Source organism: Phalacrocorax aristotelis, chromosome 1 (assembly GCF_949628215.1).
Source record: "Phalacrocorax aristotelis chromosome 1, bGulAri2.1, whole genome shotgun sequence".
Lineage (NCBI taxonomy): Eukaryota > Metazoa > Chordata > Aves > Suliformes > Phalacrocoracidae > Phalacrocorax > Phalacrocorax aristotelis.
The window spans coordinates 3,487,581-3,508,717 of NC_134276.1; the positions used below are offsets into that span (position 1 = coordinate 3,487,581).

The 21,137-nt window shown below is 46.5% G+C and overlaps 2 long non-coding RNA genes across 2 annotated transcripts; both read right to left on the reverse strand.

Moving 5' to 3' along the window:
- Nucleotides 1-1,528: 1,528 nt before the first annotated feature.
- On the reverse strand, nt 1,529-12,678 carry LOC142066369 (uncharacterized). Its single transcript, XR_012663697.1, has 6 exons — nt 7,682-12,678; nt 6,806-6,890; nt 6,214-6,304; nt 6,035-6,125; nt 1,797-4,260; nt 1,529-1,690 (listed from the first exon to the last, which is right to left on the reverse strand). It is a non-coding gene; the product is annotated as an uncharacterized LOC142066369 (long non-coding RNA).
- Nucleotides 12,679-13,192: 514 nt separating this feature from the next.
- On the reverse strand, nt 13,193-20,840 carry LOC142066316 (uncharacterized). Its single transcript, XR_012663682.1, has 5 exons — nt 18,655-20,840; nt 17,638-17,789; nt 15,965-16,098; nt 14,421-14,571; nt 13,193-13,528 (listed from the first exon to the last, which is right to left on the reverse strand). It is a non-coding gene; the product is annotated as an uncharacterized LOC142066316 (long non-coding RNA).
- Nucleotides 20,841-21,137: the final 297 nt, after the last annotated feature.

Here is a 21,137-nt window from a genome sequence, read left to right on the forward strand (position 1 = left end):
CCACCTCATGGTCCCCAGAGCCAAAGAGTTCAGAAGTGGGAGTCGGATGCACAGTGTAACTCGCGTTCGCTGAAAAGCATCTTCACAGCCTCCTCCGAGAAAAGCTGCAGCAGCTTTACTCACTGTAACGAAGTCACCTCCTTCAGTAAGGGCAGGTGGGGGTTTGCTCCATGGATTTCTGCCTTACTTTGACAATAGTCCCAATAGTCTCCAAATGAACTACTATTCCTTCTAATAAATGACGAAATAAGAGTTGGCAATGTCTTTCGATACAGCTGTCCCCTGCCTGCTCTGGGACTGCTCCTTGGAGCACGTGCATCACGTCTTCATCCAGTCCTGCTTTAAAAGACCTGGTTCCTGTGGCTCCTGCTGCTTCCCTGCAGATGTGAGCTTCCAGCTCAGTAGACCCCATCCTAGAGAAGGGCTGTCCCGTATTATCATGTCCTGCTTCCCTTTTCTTTGATCCACTGGAAATAATCTTTCCCATTTGGCACCCCAGGCAGCCCTTCTTTTAGCCTCCTGTTCTCACCCTTCTCACACTTGCAGCCGATGGTCAGCCGTGTCTCTTACGAGCTGTCACTTGGGCATTCACGCCTGGATTTTCCTGGTTTTGCTTCTGTAAGAGGTGGGGGGGAGTTTTCAACGCCTTAAGTCCAGCACAAGATAGTCACCTAGTGCTCTCCCACTGTGAAAAGGGAGAGCAGGGTATCATTGGGGTTAAGCAAGCCCCCCCAAGCTGGCTATCTAACATGGTCCTACCACTGCCTTCTGGAAATGCCTCACTTTTTCCCATGGGCCACAGTGAGGGTGCAGTCAACTATGTTTATTTGACGCCCTTAGATGGCTAAAGTTGACACGAATCCCAAAGTGCATGTGTCCTATCTGCCTCCTACAGTCCTCGGTGATGAGAACCTCCATCTTTTTCCCCTGGCCTTCATCCCTCTGCTGCTTCTGCAACAAAATGCCCTGCGGAGTCCTTGAGCTTAACTCCCTCCTAAGTGCACAAGGAGAGATCATCTGAAAATCTCACTGACTTCTCCCCCTCATATCTAATTTGTGGCACACAGTCAATCCTGTCCAGCACGCCTGCTGTCTCCTCCTTATCTGAGTTCAGCTGTGCAGATGGCATTTCCATGGATGACTTCCCTTGGCCTCATTGACCCAGCACCAGTCCTTGTCTGCAGCGAGATAACGATAAAGATCACCGTTAATTTATGACCATGTCACACAGACTGAGTATCCACGTTCCACTGACTCTTGGCATGGGTAGCTCCTGGCACCATAAAACACTTGTAAAGTGCAAGCAGAATAAGAAATACTTCAGAGATCTGATGTATCCCAAATCTAGATACAGCTATTATTTTTTTAAACTTCCCCCTGCCCAGCATCTGTTCATAAAAGAAGGGTTTGGGGAGAAGATACCATTTGCAGCAACGGGCTTAGAGCCATTCTAATTATCCTTCTGCCTCATCCTCCCCATCCCCTTTACCCATCACCTCTCCTTTTCTGCTGGTACTTACCTGCAGTGAGCACTGCTCTTTGGTGGGAGCTGAATGCTGGGCTCCGATGTGGTGTTACAGCTGCCCAGGGGTGAGGGTGACTCTTACAGAAAGAGGATTCAGCTTAGGGAAAGGGGGTTTTACCTGCTTCGTTTGGAAATGCCGTCCCAGGAATCACCAGGTAAGTTGTTCTTCATATGAGGACAATTTATTAAAAGACATGGGTTACTTGCAGTTTGGAAATCTCATCTCTGGCTTGACCCAAAATGTGATACAGAACCAGAACAAAATACTTACAAGATACAGGAGTAGCTGTCCTTCTGTACAAACAGTTTACAAGGCAACGGAGGGATGAGCTGGGGGAACAGCAGAAATACAGCCAAGGGAACTTCATTCGAGCCATTTGAAAAGCTGCTTGTAAACTTTACTCAAGATCTTTTCTGCTTCCTTGCCTTCAGCATCCACCCTGGATATGATCTCCCACTTTGAATTCAGTGGTCCTTACTGGAACAAAGAGTTAGGGAATGTTTTAAAGCAGAGAGGAGTGACTGATCGCTCAACTGCTGCCAAACTCCTTGACTTCATGCTTCAGCAAAGCAATGAGACGCAAGGTGTCCTTGGAAAGCTGGAGACATCAGCCTCCAGTAAAAATGATCCAATAAAACCCATTCTGCTTCCTCCCCATCTCGTCTCCTGCCAGCTTTAGCATTAAGGTCCCAAATGCACTTCATATGCGAGAAGGGACAGACTGAACTAACCCATAAAAAGCTGAAACGTTGTGACCTATGTGGCTCATCTTACCAGAACATCTTCTAGAGCAGGCACTTAAGTATCTCCATTGTGTTTTACTGCCAGCAAAATGAGCATTGCCAGGGCCCGTTCCCTGGCCTGGTATCATTAATCTCCATTATTTTCCAGGAGAGGTTGGTCACATCCATCCTTGTCACTGGGAAGGCTGTCTGGCCTGTGCAACTACAGGACTGTTGGGACTCCTTAGTCTTGGCTAAAACTGTTCCAGGGACCATGCTAAAAGTTGAGCTGTATGGCCAGCAGAGACCTGTGCTGGTTATTAGTGCGGATGTAATCAGAGAGTTTTATTTGCTTGGCAGAGCAATGCTGCTACAGCCTCGTCAGTGAACACTGGCCAAGCGAGGTTCAACCTTACCCCACGAGTGAGGATCAAGGGTTCAGATTCAGCTCACGAGGTCAGCTGGAAGCAAAGAGAGACCAAGAATGAAATGAAAACCTAGTTGGTTATATTATTTATGAGGAGGAGAAGGAAGAGATTAAAAAAAGCCCAGCTCAGTCCCACCTCTTTTTACCTTTACATTGTGTTTATGGCCTTTTTTTTTTTTGCAGCCAATACTGTCAATAAACCAGGCATCCAACCACTCTGGGCAAAGCCCATTTAACCTCTGCCTGGAGACAGTGGGAGAGACTGGATGGATGAGCTGATAAGGCAGTGTCACATCCCCATTTGGGTTGTAGCTCTTCTCTATGCCCTGATTTAATGAAGTAATGAGCCAATTTGGCTTCTTCATACCTGTGGCTGTAACATCCTGTCTCCATCTATGATCAAAGTGATCCAGGCACCACAGGTTTTGGAGCATGTTCTACGAACCACTGAATGAAAGTCAATGAGCTGGATGATGAATTAGATCAGACTAGATAATTAAGCTAGACTCATCCAGCCTTTACGTGGAGGAAAAAGTCCCCATTTAAGTCCTTTTAACTGCCAAGGCCATTATGAGTTCTCTATGACAAATCACAGATAATACCATTAACTTCAGTGGATGCAAACACAAGTTTAAGACAGGTTTTTTGTACAGTATTTGACTATTTGATTCCTGGAAATAGTCTCCATGCTGTAGCATGATTTGCACGTATAACCTTACTAGTTTTCTTGTTCAGTGTGTCACAGGAGCTCATGTGGTTTGTTGTCACCTCTGTCGCCCAGGGCTTGTCAAGCGTTTAAATGTCACAACCTATTTTGGTTAATACTGCTCATCTCTGCTTTGGGATGGCCAAACAGAAGAACGGCGATGTTAAGTGCGTTACCTTACCCACAAAGTATCTCTTTGCGATTCAGAACAGCACTCAGGACTATGCCAAGGTGTACTGCTGACCCAAATCATTACAAAGAAAGCAAACAGAATAAATCAGGAAAGGAGAAAAGGGATTTGCAGTCAAACATACATCAGTTTTAGGCGCAGTTTTTCCATTAGTGATAGCAGGTGAAGAGAGGAGAGAGCCACATATCCTCCCGTTCTCAGGTCTGTTACTTGGAGATGCCATATCAGAGTTGGGGACCAGCCCAAGATCTGGATACCACCTTCTCTTCCTGCAGTTACTGGTTTTAAACACAGACTGAGTGTGCTGTCATGTGAGTTCAGAAGATATGTTGACCGTATTTGCCAGTCCCAGAATTTATATCGTACAGTTGTTTGTCAAAGCCCCACCTATCCCGTGCAGCACTTCCCTTCTGATAATTGCTACTGAGATACAGAGCCAAATAACGGAAAGGGGAGAAAAATCTCTAATTCTCACCATTATCTTGAGGGTAGCCTGTTAAAACATGAACTCTCTGATATTTTCTTCCAAGCTCCTCCCCTGAGATACGCCTCTGAGCATCCCTGGAATTTCCTTGCACTTGGACACTGCCCTGGACTGTCGTGGGAACTCGGTGAAATTGGGAAGGTGTCATTTGGTGTTGAAAGCTTCTCGGTTTTGTCAAGTATTAATGGAGACATAGAGTGGTGAGCTGCAAAAAGGAAGAGCGATGAAGATTTTTTAAAGCCTTGCTGAGTTTATCTGTTCATTGTAATGGTGAAGAGATTATAACCCTGAGACTTTACATTCCCCCACAAGGCCTACTGAGGGCATGCTCATGTCTATCCAAGAGGGTAGAAGGTCTCTTTGGGCTGGGACTAGTCCCTGTAGTGGCATCAATGGCAAAAAGCTGTTTTGGACCATGTTTCAAATCTCAGGCACACGGCAGTGGCCCCCGCTGCAGCCCTGGGACTGCTAAAGTCACAAGTGCAAAACAGCACCATAAATGCCGGGTTTGCTCTTGCTTGGGCTATCAGAAACCTCAGGCACAGCATTGCTGTAGCGTGAAGGGCAGCATGAGTAACCCGCTGGGGCCACAGCTTCTACCTCAGGCACACGTTGCTTAACCTTGAAGCTGGACACCCTTTACAACCTAAGAGCTATAGTATCAAAGCTGCTTCCAGCACCTCCATTTCATGACTGATCCCCAACTCTCAGATTAAGGTGTCAGTCACTGGGGGCAATCCTGCAGCCACGGCCAAAGGATGCTCTAAGCCCATCCGTCTTGCTGTGAGCCAGCTGCAGACAATCAGCTCTCTTCCACAGTCACTGCTGTAATCATTTTATCCAGCCCTGGCTCCTGTGCTGCACAGTTTAGGCACCATCTGTCATAGTTTCCAACTTTGAGCCACCTCAGATCTTGGAGTTCAGGAGCTTGGAGTCAAGACCTTCACCTGATGATATAGGTTGTCCCTATGACTTCCCTCCCATCATTAGCACCTCTCGAAATGGTGCCTTGCTCAGACAACCTGAGCTCTACACAACATCTCACAGGCCTTTGTGTTGGCTGCAGGGTGCTTTCAAGGCATCGCTGCCCTTAGTCCACAGCACTTGTAAGTCTGTATGAGATCCAAGAGGAAAAAAAAACCTGGAAACAAGCAAAGAGCCCATCATGGAGATGAGAAGGGATGAGAATCAAAATGTCAGAGTAGGCAACAAGTGCTCTGAAACAGGAGCAATGACGGATGACAACAAGGGTCTTCTTCTCATTCTGATACTGGAAAAGAGGGAGATAACTGACAAAGCTCTCAAAGATTCTTCTCTTTTGTTAAACAGAAGATATTATTAATCAGAAACAAAACCCTAGAAACTAAAGTCACAAGCAGGTCTTGTCACAGCTTGATTTCCACCTTGGGCTTTCCTGTTCACCAGGGAAAGAGGCTCATCCAGCGCACTGTGAAGTCAGCAGAGACATCTAGTGGCAAAAATAACATAAAAATACTCAGGGGAATATACTGGAGTGCTTTGCTTCATCTTACGGACAGCTCGATTACCACTGGCTTCCCATGACACATAAAAAGGACTGGTTGAGAGCTCAAAGCTGTATTTTTAACTGATCTGTTGAAAAATGCATTGGAATGCTGCTTCCCTAAATCTCCAAAACCCCCGTTTTATGGAGATAAAACACCTCTATAACTACTGTGCTTCCTGCCGGTCCGCAGCCTCCCAGGACATTGTTCACCCCGACTCTCTCCAGCTTTTTTGAGGAGTTTGGAGATATTGGTATCGCGTCTGGTTTTGGTTATGTTTTTTGGTCATGTGTGAAGGTTTCTGTATGCCATTGCTGCGGGGCTGACTGATGTGATCTTGTTATAGAGCTCAGAACGATTTTTTTTCCATCTGTTCATTACAAATATGTTTTTTGTTAAAAGCTTTTCAGATTTTGGCTTTGATGGCACTGGATTTTGTTTAAAGACTCACATTACCTATTATGCTGAACATCTTTGTGCAGCTGTTCCATTTAGCCCAAGTCTGTTCTTCACTGGACACAAACCAGCCACTATTCAGCTTTGGCAGCTGTTTAAAAAAAACCAACCCTTAAGAATGTAACAAAGCAATAGCAAAATTCAATATCTTAGTGGAGCAGGTAATGCTGCCAATTTACCTGCACTGAAAATCTGGCTTATCTTTGTCAAAGCCCATAGTCCTTACACTGGATTTATTCTACAGTCGCAGACAATGGGTTAAACACAGTGCTGCAAATGGAGGATGAAAGATGTGAACGCAGAACTGCCAGTCTAGGTAGAAATTTTTACTTTTATAAGGACTTTGCTGGCTTCACGTACATCTCACAAAACACATTTGGCTGACAGGAGACCATTGCTGCGATGGCAAGACAGTTGCTCAAGCAAGAGAAGACTCTGGCCCAGATTTCAGTGGGTATTTAGCAACGTTCAGTAGTGCAACACCGAAAGGACTTACAGGAACACTGGAGTGTGAGGATGTGATCGTAAGCAATCAAGAGCTAAAGCAAGCGACCTAGCAGCCCACTTAGCAAACCTCTGTTCATCACCTGGGCTGCGGTACCCAACTATGCGTGTGGCCCTGCCCTGACTCACTAGCGGCGTTAAATATTTCAGCTTCTTGAAAGCCAGTAAGCTGTAGGCTCTTACATGAGTAAATCAGTTTGGAAAACCAAATTTAGACTCTGAAGTCAATTAGGCATTGCAAAGTGAAACAGCGAAACACTGAAATACCTCATCACCCGCTGGTTGGGCCAAAGAGACAGTTAGGGATCTCCAAAGCAGTTGGGATCAGGTATTTGATGTGATTCCAAACCACCTGTGAAACATTAAAAGGTTTAGAGGATTCAGTGGAAAATGAAGGCAATACAAGGGGTTTTTTTTTAAGTTACTCTTTCAACTTTGGTATTGAATTTTTGGTAGTGATTTTTTTTTTGGTAGCGATGTTTCTTTTGGCAGTGAATCCTGACACATTTTGAGATGCAAAGAAAAGCACCGCTTTGACCAGTAGTGCCCACATCAAGTCCAGTAAGTGAATGAAGAAGACCATTTTTAAATCGCTTGCAACCTTTCAGCTGTGCTCATAGGTAGGCTGTGGAATACCTTGGTCCCCTCACTGCCATTCCTCCCCCTGTCCTTTTGACTCATCACATCCAGTAGAGAAACTCTCCCCCACCACCAAGCACAACCAAAGAGGAAACACAAAGTCTGCCAAGCATCGGCTGTGCTGATGAGAGGGGACCACTTATCTCAGAGGGACAAGGGGGTATCAGCCAAAATTAATCTGGGGAGGATGTTCACCTCCGGATGGGGCTGCTGTGGTCCCCGGGGCTGCTGTTGTCCCCTCTCCTGGCCTCCAGTGCAACACAGATCGCAAGGTCCCTGCACACAGAGGAGCAAACAGCACCCACTCTCCCGTGGCCCGCATGCTTGCACCCATGAGACAGGGCTGTGGCTGGAGGGAGCTAAGGCCCCCCTGCCTCCACCAATTCATCGGCACCCAGCTGGAACATCATCTCACAGAAAAATATCTAATTCCACTCTGAAGCCTTCACATGATGAAGAATCCACCCTGCCTTCCAGTGACCTGCTCTAGCGCTAATTACTCACCCTGTTGAGAACAACCTTCCTCCAGCGTGATACATTGCTGCCTTCCCCATCACGTCCTTGGTTCCAAGCCTGCTAACTCCAGCAGTCCTTCTCTGTAGGCAAGCAGTAATCCAAGAACGGGAGGGCAAGCGGTGTCTCTGCAGTTCAGAGCCACGTTAATATTAGTGGTTACATCTCTTCTAGTAAATAAGATGATTCAGAGACTGTTTTCTGACCTGAAAGACCGTTTGCACAGCACAGCTGACATCCATACACCTAAATAATCACCAAAACACAGTGTCCTCCACCATCCTGCCTGCTGAGAGCAACCCAAAGGCTGTGCTCTCCCTGGAAACTGCTGGAGAGCGTGGCCAAAACCATGCCGGGCAACAGGCACAACTACACAACCTGGACTATTTCAGGACAGTAGATGGATCCATGCCTTGGTCCTGGTTAGTTCCAGTACCCTTCAAAGGAAAGATTAGCTGTATAAGGATAAAAACACTATCCAGAGCTGTAATCAGTAATATTAAGCTTAAGGGAGGCTATAAATACCTACTGCTTAGCATACGGCTGAACTTCAAGCTACTAGGGAGAAAGAAAAGGCCAGGAGAAAGCTTTTGCTTCAGGCATCTCACCTTATAATACATTCTAAAGAGATTTTTGCAGTTTCCCCAGTGGTGCCGGATCTGGCCAGTGTCTGCAGCAAGATACGAAGCTGCTGTTTCAGAGAGAAAGGTGATTTTGGTCATGTTGCGAACCAAGGATGCCCATCGTTTCCCAGAAGAAAAAAATAAAACAGTGGAGGAGTGGTCCAGTGCATCTTCTTTATTGGGAATGGGGAAGATATAAACTAGAAGTAACTATTTAGCGCGCAGAACTGGGAAGACCTCTTTTTCTCTGTACTATTGCTGTAATGTAGGAACCAGTGAATGTGGCTCTTGTCACCTGATACTTCATTTCAGTGCAAGCCTGAAGAGCTCAAATCCATAACAGACCAAGCTCTAAATACTTCCTCAGGACAGACTTGGCTGCTGTTCCTAGAAACCTCTTCCTTCTCTTCTCTCATCATTATTGGACTTGCTCTCACAGCGTCAACCCACGAGGTGGAGGGAAATGCTTGGCCAGAGAGTGGGAGACTCATAGGTTTTACAAGGCTCCTTGGCATCAATTCCAGCTCCCAAATGATTGCTTTTCACTGTTTAAATAATATGAAAAGTCAGTCCAAAAAGACAGGCTATCTGCATGGGAGATTTCAGACAATCTCTGAACCTTCAAAGTCAGGCCACTTGTCTAAATATTTAGATATGAGCACCAAGGCATACAATAATTTACTGAAAGGTGAGTAAGCACAAATTTTATTCTAATTTCTAATCCAGTAAACCAATTATTACAATCTTTAAGTCCTTTTGATGGTCTCTCAGGGCCCCAGTTTCTCAGAATGGCTGTAGTACTCAGAAATCTGAAATTATATGGAAGAAGACATTTGAATGGCACCTGATTTCAAAGGCACTGGCCATGAACATACTGCTGGAAAGCCTTTTGGGCAGGGTCTGCAAATTAACCAGTTTAAAACTGAGGCACCCATGATCACCAGGCTCATTAGAAAATCTGGACGCATTTGCCAGTGACAGATGCTCTCCTTCCTGGCTTGCCTTGCACATCCCTACTGCTCCTGAGCACATTTAGATTAATGCAAAGAAGGTGAATATATTTAAATGCAGGTGGCTCTCTGTGGTAGGCAGACGACCCCGCAGAGCCATGCTGAAGGTTGCCAAGCAGGAATTTAGCGTTGTCTCTGTTTGCACAGAAGGACCTCAGTGACTTGGAAAGCATAGCAGAAGGAAATGTTTTCTCCATGACATACTATGTGCTGCCTACAATCAGCATCCTTCCTCGGCAGCTGGGCTTGATAAATGTTGTCAGCAGCCTGGGAGTCCTTTTGGGCTCCCAGTGTCAAGAACGAATCCGAAGCAATCAGGCAGGGACAAACACCCCTATGCCAGAATTGCTCTGGTCACGCTAGAGCGAGTCCTTATGTGACTGGGCTGGAAGACTGAATCCTTCAGAATAAATTCAATTTGAGCTGCTTATTGAGAATAATCGAGTTCATTCATCTAGAGTTTAGTACGTTATCCAATTCTGTTAGAAGTATCACATTTAAAAGTAAAAAGAATCCTAATACACCTGGCTTTTCAATAGAAAAAAGTAAATTAATTACCCTGTTTGTCTGCTAAAATAGACTAAGTTGCCAGACAGAAATTACATTAACAGTTCTGCATGCTCCTACATATGCTATTATTTTACTTGATATTTTTAGCCCAGTTTTTGAAAGAATTAAAAGACCTCTGTAATTGTGCTGGGGTATTTGTGGGAGCTTATCAAGCCTTCCACTAGTACCTTTGAACCAACCGGGCAATTTCATACAAAGGAAGGGAGGAACACAGGTCCTGCAGAACTACAAGAGACAGAGACGCTTAAATTCTCCTCGTTATAGCGAATAAATGGATGTGGGCTTGCCCTTTATCAGACATCAGAGACTCCACACAGGGGAGCTGCCCTTGGAAACACAAATCAAGATGAAATGAAGCTTCTTTGGCTCTGCTAAACCCAAACCAACCTCAGTTCTTCTCTTCAGCAGAGCGAGGCAATGCCATGCCTTGTGCCTGTATTGGTCTGAGAGAGAGAAAAGAGGTCACATCACACATTTCCCCTGCACTCTTTCCCATGAACTATTCTTTTTAAATCTCTGCTCCATCACTGGGTTTCCAGGCTGGCATTTCCACTGTGCTGGGACATTTGGAACGAATTTACCTTTCAGTATTACTGCATTCAGGCAACATAAAGTGGTAGCTTAGAGGTGCTGCAGGACACACAAGGCTCTTTGCAGTACTCCCATTATGTACAAAGACCCACTTACAGGGGGAGCTGAGCCTTCCTCTTGAAACAAAGCTTCCAAGCAGTTTGTTTTGGCCTCCTTTGGAGCTGCAGGCCAAGTGAACTACAGCCATTTGTTCTGAAACCATAAATCTCACAAGCTATAAAGTGGTTTCCTAATCCTTTTATTTCACAGGGCACACATTTTCTCAGCGAGCCGTGCCTCTTCTTAGCTGTGATTTGGACAAATCTGCACAAGGAAACCATTCCAGCCCTCAGAGCTTGATTTCTCCAGCTGTTGCGTTTTCCTTATTTTCTGGGTTACCTGCCTGCACAAATTAGGTGCTCCAACCTGTCACAACCACCCCATAGAAGAAAAATAAAAGGAGCAGCAGCAGCAGCACCACAATAAAGTTGAACTTGGAGCCAAATAAAACCTGTTGTGGAAATTCACTTGACTAATCTGTCTCCTTAAAAAAAAAAGAAACAACTGAGAAATGAAGGGTTTTGTGTAAAAAAAAAATATATATGGACACACACCTGAGCAAACAGATTTCAAGGTCTGTGGGCCATGCTTCCATTGGGAAGGATCAAAGTAACTCTGCTGGAGTGCATTATGGAAAAAGTCACACATAAATTGGGATCCTGGCGGTCCAGGAGACAAAAAAGGATGGGGAAGGGCTCTGTAGAAGGTCCCTGTGACCATTCCTCCTGCAACAAAATCCTGCACTTAAACATCTAACTGCTGTTGAGAAGGCAATGGGGAAAAAACCTAGAAGGAATAGCACAAACCGCATATGACATTCACTCCTTTGGGGGTTCCATGTCCTCCTGCTGCGGGGCGTCCTCTCCTACACCAGCGGCACAGCACTGGGTCCGCCCTCCCACGCTGAGGTGGTGCGGGCAGGTGGTGGCATCCCGCCTGGCTGAGGAAACCACTTGTAGAAGACACGTCCTTCCGTGGCGGCTTGGTGGCAGTCACTGCCAGGCCAGCATGGTCAACCAGTCTCTGCCATACCCATCACATGATGTCATCTGTTCATGAAGCAGCTGGATATGCAGCTGGAGACAGGGGTTTCAGTCATTTGTGAGACTGGAGGACCTCCTACCAGGGACAGAAAGTCAAGGAGGATTGGAGGTGTTTCAACGGCAGTGCAAGGAAGCTGGCACCCTCTTGGTAAACACCTCCTGCTCCGCCACCACCATGCTGGGCATAGCTGGAGGATGTGGGAATGGATGTGTAGAACATGCCCCATCCCTGCTTGCACAGGGAGAGGGTGCCAAGCTCTGCAAGTTACTGGCAGCTCTCTAGGGAGCAGCCAAAGTCGCATCAGCAGTCCCCATCTCCGTTCCAATTTCTTACCCTCATCCAGTGTGATGACAGTGACAGAGAGACACTTTGCAAAGAACAAAGGGAATCACTGGTAATTTTTCATCCACAATGGGATATGGGCACAGTTTATTCCTAAAAGTAAAAGAAAATAAACCCAAGAAAGAGCTAAAGCTTTCAAACACACCACTGCTCTCTTTGGCCTCCAAGAACCACAGTGCTGCAGTGCCTGGCGTAATTCAGAGGTTGCTGCAAAATAGGTGTCCTTTTCAAACATTTGTAGGAACAACTGTTCTTGAGCATTAAAATGTCCTTTGTAACACAGCAAGGGTTTAATTTTAATAATTCCCTACATTGCAATGTGAGTTTGCATGCTCAGGAACAGTTAGCCAAATGCTTGAGCTGAATCATAGAATCATTAAGGTTGGAAAAGACCTCTAGGATCATCAAGTCCAACAGTTATCTCAACAGAGAATCCCAGAATCCCAGACTGGTGGGGGCTGGAAGGGCCCTCTGGAGCTCATCCCGTCCCACCCCCTGCTGGAGCAGGCACCCCCAGAGCAGGGGCACAGGACCACGTCCAGGCGGGGGGTGAATGTCTCCAGGGAAGGGACCCCACAGCCTCTCTGGGCAGCCCGTGCCCCTGCTCTGGCACCCGCACAGCAAAGGGGTTTCTCCTCATGTTCAGGGGGAACTTCCCGTGTTCCAGCTTGTGCCCGTGGCCCCTTGGCCTGGCGTTGGGCACCACTGAAAAGAGCCCGGCCCCATCCTCCTGACACCCACCCTTCAGATATTTATAAGCACTGATGAGACCCCCTCAGCCTTCTCTTCTCCAGGCTGAACAAGCCCAGGTCTCCCAGCCTTTCCTCACCAGGGAGATGCTCCAGCCCCTGATCCCCTTGGCAGCTCTGCGCTGGCCTTGCTCCAGCAGTTCCCTGCCCTTCTTGGACTGGGGGGCCCAGAACTGGCCACAACCCTCCAGATGTGGCCTCACTGGGGGAGACACCCCCATGTCTCCTAAACCATAGAGTCATAGAATCATAAAGGATGGAAGAGACCTCTATGCCCCTCAATGTCCCTCTTGTAGCAAGGGGCCCACTTCTGGAATATTTTCTGTCATTGATCTATTTATTTCCATAAAATCTCTGGGATATAAGGCCCAGTTATCAGATGTCTGAAGTGATTATGGACTCCATCTAGTCACATGAAAAATTTGCAGTGAATCAGGACGCTATATCAAGGTCTCCCGAAGCCCTGCCTAGTGCTATGAAACAATGTCGCCAGCCCAGGAGACTCACAGATGTGCCATGACGAGAGACAGCAGAAACAAGACAACTGATACTTTAAAAGAAGGGATAGCAGGGGTGAGTTAGTTTGGGACAAATGAACGTGCAGTTCATGGTGTTCATGGTATTCATAAAAGGTAAGAAGACAGCCTCTCCTAACATCAGCATCCATTTGGGTTCATGCTTTGCCAGCAGCGGACAAGGAAGGATCACCAGCAGAGGAGGAATCTTAGAAACTCATTCCATGTGTTCTTGGTTATTTAGGCATCGTCTCCCATAACAGCAGCATCTCCCCTTGCAGTGACAGCCGTTTATGAACGGTTCCACTTCACGCATTCCTCTTCATGCCGAAACGCACCCTGAGACTGAGCATCTCTGCAGAAGAGGAGGTGGGAACAGGTTGGAGACGGGAACGAGAGTGTAGGGAAGGAGCATAGGCTGGTAACATCCGTTCGAAATATTAAATATCCACAGCTGACTCAAACCTACCTCCCATGTTTATCTAACTACAAAAATTAATACAGTAATTCCTTCATTTCCAGCAAATCAGTATTTCCTGAAGTACTGTGATACTTTCCCTGAGCTGAGCAGAGCTCCGCTAGGGTTTTCATTTACAGACAATTTGGTAATATCTTATTACATGTCAGACGTGCTAAGTCAGATAAAAATGTGTCTTGCATTCCTTCCTTGTCCCGGACCTGCTGCACAATAGATATTTCAATGTGCTAAAGGCATAAAGAGTGTGCAGCTTTGGAATGTATTTGTTTTTCAGGGATATTTGAATAAAGCGTAGCCTATATGGAGTAACCACTTCTCCTGGGCTGGGAAAGAATTTGGGAACAGAGCTATAAAATAATTGGTATTTTTGATTCAACAATAATCCTGAAGTAATAATACAAGATCTCTTTTAAATAAACAGTCATCATCTGGTGTGAAACATAATTTAATATATTTTTAATCCTCTCAAGTTTAAATTCAAGACAAATTGACAAACTTGTGTGGTTAGATATCCTCAAAATAAAACATTTAATCTTAAAAACAGCATTTCATTCATCCTGAATGAACCACGCAGGAAAACAGAGCATTTCACAGATCGTTTTTTCCAGTTTACCAAAAGTTTCTGTTGAAAAACTTGGATGAATACTATGTAAAATCATATGTCTGTATCACCCCCATCCACATAATTTTCATCATAGGTAAAGACAGAGTGAGCTTACAGCTGAGCAGTAAGCGAGTTTTTTGTCTGGATTTGGGTTTTTTTCCTTACTTTTATGGGGAAGTAACAAGTGTTACTGCAGCAGGGTGAGAGGAAGAACACGTTTGGTATTTGAACAACCTGGCATTCCTTTTCCATATGGAATAAAAATGTGTTGTATTACAGAGCAGTCACCTTAGACCTGACGTCTTCCATTTCCTTCCTGTATTAAAAAAAAAAAGCAAAGAACAAGAAGCAAAACCATAAAGATGGCAGTAATAGTTTCTCACTAGGAATGCGATGTGGGCAAATAAACTTTGCTTTCCACATAGGTGAGATCTGAGGTAAATGCAAAATGATTGTGTATGTGCAAATTTCCTGGAGTCCTTGAGATCAGTGTGCTTCAGAACAGACTTTCCAGATGCTGCAGTTAAATCTTGAAAAGTTCAGGAACGTCTTCCCACATTTCTGATTCAGTGCAAGCTCAGCAGAGCTAAGTGGGAAATTGTGGTTTTTTCTGTGCTCTCAGGCCTTCACTATGCTTGTATGTAACATGTAAAATTGATGTTCATATTTTCATATGTTCATTGTGTGATATTATTTCATTGCCACTTCTTACTACACTATTTTTGGGCCAGTCTTGTTTAATATCTTTATCAATGATCCGGATGAGGGGATCGAGTGCACCCTCAGTAAGTTTGCAGATGACACCAAGTTGAACAGGAGTGTTGATCTGCTGGAGGGCAGGAAGGCTCTGCAGAGGGACCTGGACAGGCTGGATCCATGGGCCGAGGCCAGTTTTGTGAGGTTTAACAAGGCCAAGTGCCGGGTCCTGCCCTTGGGTCACACCAACCCCAGGCAACGCCCCAGGCCTGGGGCAGAGGGGCTGGGAAGTGCCCGGCGGAGAAGGCCCTGGGGGTGCTGGCTGACAGCCGGCTGGGCATGAGCCAGCAGTGCCCAGGTGGCCAAGGAGGCCACCAGCCCCCAGGCTTGTGTCAGCTCTGGTGTGGCCAGCAGGAGCCGGGCAGGGATGGGGCCCCTGTGCTCGGCCCTGGGGAGGCCCCACCTCGAATGCTGGGCTCAGGTTTGGGCCCCTTGGGACAAGAAGGCCCTGGAGGGGCTGGAGCGTGTCCAGAGAAGGGCAGCGGGGCTGGGGCAGGGTCTGGAGCACAAGTGTGCTGGGGGGCGGCTGGGGGAGCTGGGGGGGTTTAGCCTGGAGAAGAGGGGGCTGAGGGGAGCCCTTCTCGCTCTCTGCAGCTGCCTGAGAGGGGCTGGAGTGAGGGGGGGGTCGGTCTCTGCTCCCAAGTCACCAGTGACAGGACGAGAGGGAACGGCCTCAAGCTGCGTCAGGGGAGGTTTAGGTTGGATGTGAGGGAAAATGTCTTCCCTGCCAGAGCGGTCAGGCCCTGGCACAGGCTGCCCAGAGAGGTGGGGCTGTCCAAACACCGTGTAGAGGTGTCACTTCAGGGCATGGTTTAGGAGACATTGTAGTGTTGGGATGATGGTTGGACTTTTATGATCCTAGAGGTGTTTTCCAACCTTAATGATTCTATTCCATATGAATATCCATGATTACATATACATGGTCTTTTGCATACAAAAGAAAGTGAGTCCACCTGTGTCCATAGCCAACCAGGAATCCCGGAGCCATCTCCTCATCTGCAGGATGGTGCATTGGTGCTGGTTTCAAATGGAAGTTCCTGGTTCCTAGGCTGCCTGGAGCAAGGGCAGAGCACAGGGCGAAGTCTGCCTGCAAAGACCAGAGACCTGCCATCAGACATCAGAGCAGACCACGATCAACAAGATTTACCATTCAGTCTGGTATCTAACCCAAATCGTCATTGCTAGAACCCCTTCCGCTAAGCATGCTCACCAGTTGACTGCCTTTGTGACCATCACATCACATACTATTCTCGATCTGTGATGAAGGAAATGGCAGAAACGCTGGAACTTTTTAGCCATCTGCGACAGCTTGCGATGCATTTAATCAACAGGTAATGACCGTGTCAATAACAAGCTGGTCAGCCCAAGGAGTAAGCAAAATAAGTAGCTGTTCCAAGAGCATCCTGACTGTACAGGTTGCGGGTAAAGCATCCCTTGGGGTTTATGCTTTTTAGGATCGCGGATTACTGATTAATACACAATACTGTGGTAAGGGCTGTTCCTGCGCTCACACCTGAGGATTCACTTAGGAGTCACTCCAGTGGAAACCCTAGAAACCTTTTTCATCAGTTTGAGCTGTTTTAAGGCCACCTTTTCCCCGAAGACTGTAAGGGTAGTTCCCTTGGCTGGGCTTCCCGCATAGCCAAGGTTACAGAAGGAAAGAACAAATCTTTATTTAACATTTGAAGAATATTGGTATTTGAAAAAAAAACTGAAGAGGAATTTGCTGCTTTTCTACAATTGGGATCCATAAAAGCCGCATTTTAGGATGGGGGAGAAACAGGAGGGTAGGTGAGACGATGAGTTGGTTGTTTTGTTTAAACGGTAAACCTAACCCAATACATCTAGCAAATATGTCCTTGTCAGAATAGAAGTGAGTCTCTTTTCTCGAGATTTCTTTATCTGTAGATAAAGATTAGGAGTGATGAGTAACGTGTGACCTGGGACTGAGAAAAGAATGCAACTTTGTAGACAAGTGAAGGACTGTTGGGCTGAATTTGGGAAGGGGAAAGTAAATGAAGTAGAAAAAAAACCATAGCACGTGTAATATCTAATAGCAGAAATGGAATACAGTGGGTTTTTTCTATTCTCTGAATGACAACTACAATGAGGGGACGTATCAAAAAAGGCAAATTTTAAAATTGTTTAGAAAGATTTCGTTGTCACGGGATCTGCTGAAAGCCACCCAGGGAATGCAATGCAATACCAAGGTAGCTAAACAACGCAGCCCCAGTGCTCTACTGAGACGCTGGATTTTGTTCCTAGACTAAGACTTTCAAAATCTGTGCATTTTAGTGCCTTTAACTCTATATGCCCAGTTTGACACTGCTTTAAAGCTCCTTTCCACAGACAGGAGTAATTCTAAACACTATAAAAATCACAGCCTTTCAACACATCTCCAACTGAGAAATATAAGATATAGGCATTGAAGGACACTGACCGTTGAAAAGCATGACCTTAGATGCCACCAAGTTAGGCACAAAACATACAACCACACCGGAGAAGAAAAGTAGCACCCAGCCCTGGAAGGAGACCTGTCCTCCTTGAAGCTCTTTCCGTATCTGTGCTGGGAGAAAAGAAGAGTGGCAAGACCCGAAGGACCATGTAGCAGCAAGGTGAGCAGTACCTTACGGATTCCTTGGAGAAGCAAATAGTGCAGAAAATGGCTGCATCAGCATTTTCAGCGTCTTTTTTTTTTCCCCCCTTGAAGAGTTTCCCGGGGCAATGGTGCACTCTCAGGTGGGCAACTGCATCCAGGCTTCAGCTGCATTGTCCTGCCTGAAAGGTGCAGAGTCAGGATTAGAGTTGCGAATCTGTTCCGTTATCCCCATTGTTCAACCGAGAAAGTGAAATAGTCTGGAAAACGCAGGAATACCTGATGTATTGTATGTATTACAAGTAGTTTCCAAATCCTGCTTTTATAATATCGCAGAAGGGTGCCTTTACGTATGCCAAAACCCACACTAAAGCCACAGGTTTCTCAATAAACACATCTTCTGCAATGATGATACACTTACAGGATTAAAGTTTATAAGACCTGCTAGACAGAGAGAGGTCTGCTCACCTGCCAAGCAGTAATTCCTTCAAGCTTTCCGCCGTCTCTGCAGACACTGAACAGGGTACCCTGCCTCATGCACAACATTGATTTGGAAGGTGTAGTTTTGTAGGGTGAATTTGAAAAGTCTTAAAGTCGGTGCTCACTTGCATACTTAATCTTTTCAGAGTGAAGGGGAAACTATCTGATAATTAGCACGTGTTTAGGCTCATGCATTTTGTTCATCTAACAGTTGTGTGCTTGGATCATAGGGAGCAGGGTTCAGGAGGAGCCATGTACAGTGTGGACAAAGCCTCCCAGGAATAAGCCGTGTGCTTCTTGTTAATCAAAGCGTGGCTCAGCAAAGCTGACACGTGCAAGACAAACAAGTAACTTCATCTGGCTTTGCATACTTTATATGCATATATACACACACACACAAAATGAGCCAAAAAGTGACTTAGAAGTGCTTATTCATTAGGCAAAGAGAAGTTCTCCAGGGTGCAAAGACTCTTTTCTCAGTGAGGTTCCTGGCACTCGTAGCTTTCCGTTACTTTTTTATTATTAAAAAAGGAATTAAAACCATATTTTTCTCATTTCAGTAAGTACCTTTATGATATCCAAACAACTCCAACAATGATATCATCTGTCTCGTTCCTCCAGGGATGAATTTGGGCCAGACCGTGATATTCCTGCTCATTCCTGGAGCACAGAGCCCCACACCAAGGCGAAGGCAGCAAGCTTCACTCCCTGGGGGGGAAAGGCATGTCACAGCGCCATCCGCTTTATGCTGTACCTCCTACGCATCCCTCCCTCTTCCTGAGAGCTGTTCAACACTTTAGATTAAGAGTTAAGGCCTGAATCCTACTAAGCCTGATCTCTGCAGGCTGTTCTTCAGCGGGGCATGCTCAGCAGTAAGGATCTGCCCATATGGAACCCATTTCTCCACAAATACTCTTTTCAGGGTACATACATGTGGCATAATCGGGCTGCAGTCCTTGAAGCGGCCTCTGATTTAATAAAACAGATGATTCACTTTCAGCGACTCCTCCAGTTTAGGAGGGAGGTCAAGTGTGCCTTTAGTTGACTGCCCGCACGATGGCAGACCCGCAGGGAGGGATGTAGGTACAACCTCCCCAGCACTGTCAGCCTCATGCTTTCCATGAGGGACTTGTCCTGTCAGCAGCACAAAGCCCTCCAGCCTGTCACTCAGCCTGCCATCACTGCACGCCGGCAGATGGGCATGGAGGAGAAGTCCAGGACCCCATCTGGGCTTAACTCTAGGCTTATCTAGTATGCAGGCTTGGAGCATCACACTACCAACCAGCCCATGCCCCTGACCGGCTCTCTCATGTATCTCCTACCCATCTCCTGCTTCCCTCATGACCTGAACCCATGACTCCTCCTTCCCAGTAGCTCATAAACATCTTCCCTTCACCAAGTTAGCAAGTGCCACGTTGCTTCACTAGGGAACAGCCACAAAGCTTGACGTTCTGCTCTGGGAGATGACAAAAAAGCAAGGTGCTGGTGGTAAGTTCTTCCCCTCAAACACCATGTCCTGTTGACGGTAGATGCTGAAGTCTCTTGGTTGACAGAATCTACCCGCTAGAAGATCCCACTGAGGCTTGCTGGCCATGCCAGAGGTGTTGTCTTGCTGAGTAAACCTTCCAGAGGTTCTTGTAGGAGCAAGGAAAGACAGTCTTTTCCCCAGATCCTCAGACATTTTCTGGCTGAAGAGGTGACAGAAGCTGGATTTTCAAGCTCTAACAGTGGTTTGTGCAGTCCCAGCTCTGACTGTAGACTGTCACAGATGTCCAGGAACACAGCAGTCACCCCTCGCTGCAAGATGCCACGAGACACCTGAAACCAGTGGCAGATGTGCTGAGCTGTCCCCATCCCTGGCTTTCACGGGGAATCTCCATTTTTAAAGGTAAAGCAGCATTGCTCGCTATCTTTCACTAAAGGCAGGGCTGTAACAGGCTGTAGCCTGGATTCCATACAGCATGCTTGCAGGCTCACAGCGTGGCTCCTCAGCAAGAAGGATCCTATGTTGCCCCCACAAATGGTTTTTATGTGGTGGTGGTGGTAGAGTACGTGGTCATGAAAGTGTAAGGGTTAGTAGGACATCTGTAGATAGCACAGGTGGCTTTGGGAGGTGGTAAAAGCCATCCCTAGTCTTCATATCCTTTCTTACATCCTTTAGTCTTTACCCCAAGTTCCACAATTAGTAAACTAATTTATTCCTAAAGACTTTCGATGTCATTTAACACGCACACGGGGTTGTCGGGAACCTCAGGCAAAGCACTCATGCAGCAGCCACTGCAACACGAGAGCATCATCTAACGTAACATCACACGGGCAAATGTGTCAGTTAAACTGTCTGTGTGACTTTGGGACACTAGAGAGGAGCAGGGGGCAACACGGCACCTGTTCCGTCACTGCTGCACTGCTTCTCTTCAATCTCACTGAACAAGCTTTGCTAGTACCTTCAAGGAGACTTCCAGGGATAACTACAGAATCATAGAATCATGAAGGTTGGAAAAGACCTCTAGGATCATCAAAGTCCAACCACCAACCCAACACTACCATGTCTCCTAAACCATGTTCTGAAGTGACACCTCTACGTGTCTTTTAAATACCCCCAGGGACGGTGACTCCCCCACCTCTCTGGGCAGCCTGTGCCAGGGCCTGACCGCTCTGGCAGGGAAGGCATTTTCCCTCATCTCCAACCTAACCCTCCCCTGACGCAGCTTGAGGCCGTTCCCTCTTGTCCTGTCACTGGTGACTTGGGAGCAGAGACCAGCCCCCCCCTCACTCCAGCCCCTCTCAGGCAGCTGCAGAGAGCGAGAAGGGCTCCCCTCAGCCCCCTCTTCTCCAGGCTAAACCCCCCCCAGCTCCCTCAACCTGTCCTTGTAAGACTTGCTTTCCAGACCCTTCACCAGCTTCGCTGCCAGCTAAAACAAAAGACACACAGGCACGGTTTTAAGGAAAAAAGCAAGCTTGCTACATGAAAATAAATTAACAGAAACACTGGACAACTATGCAACAATGAAACGACAATTATTGAATTACAGAGCACGTTCATTGAATTC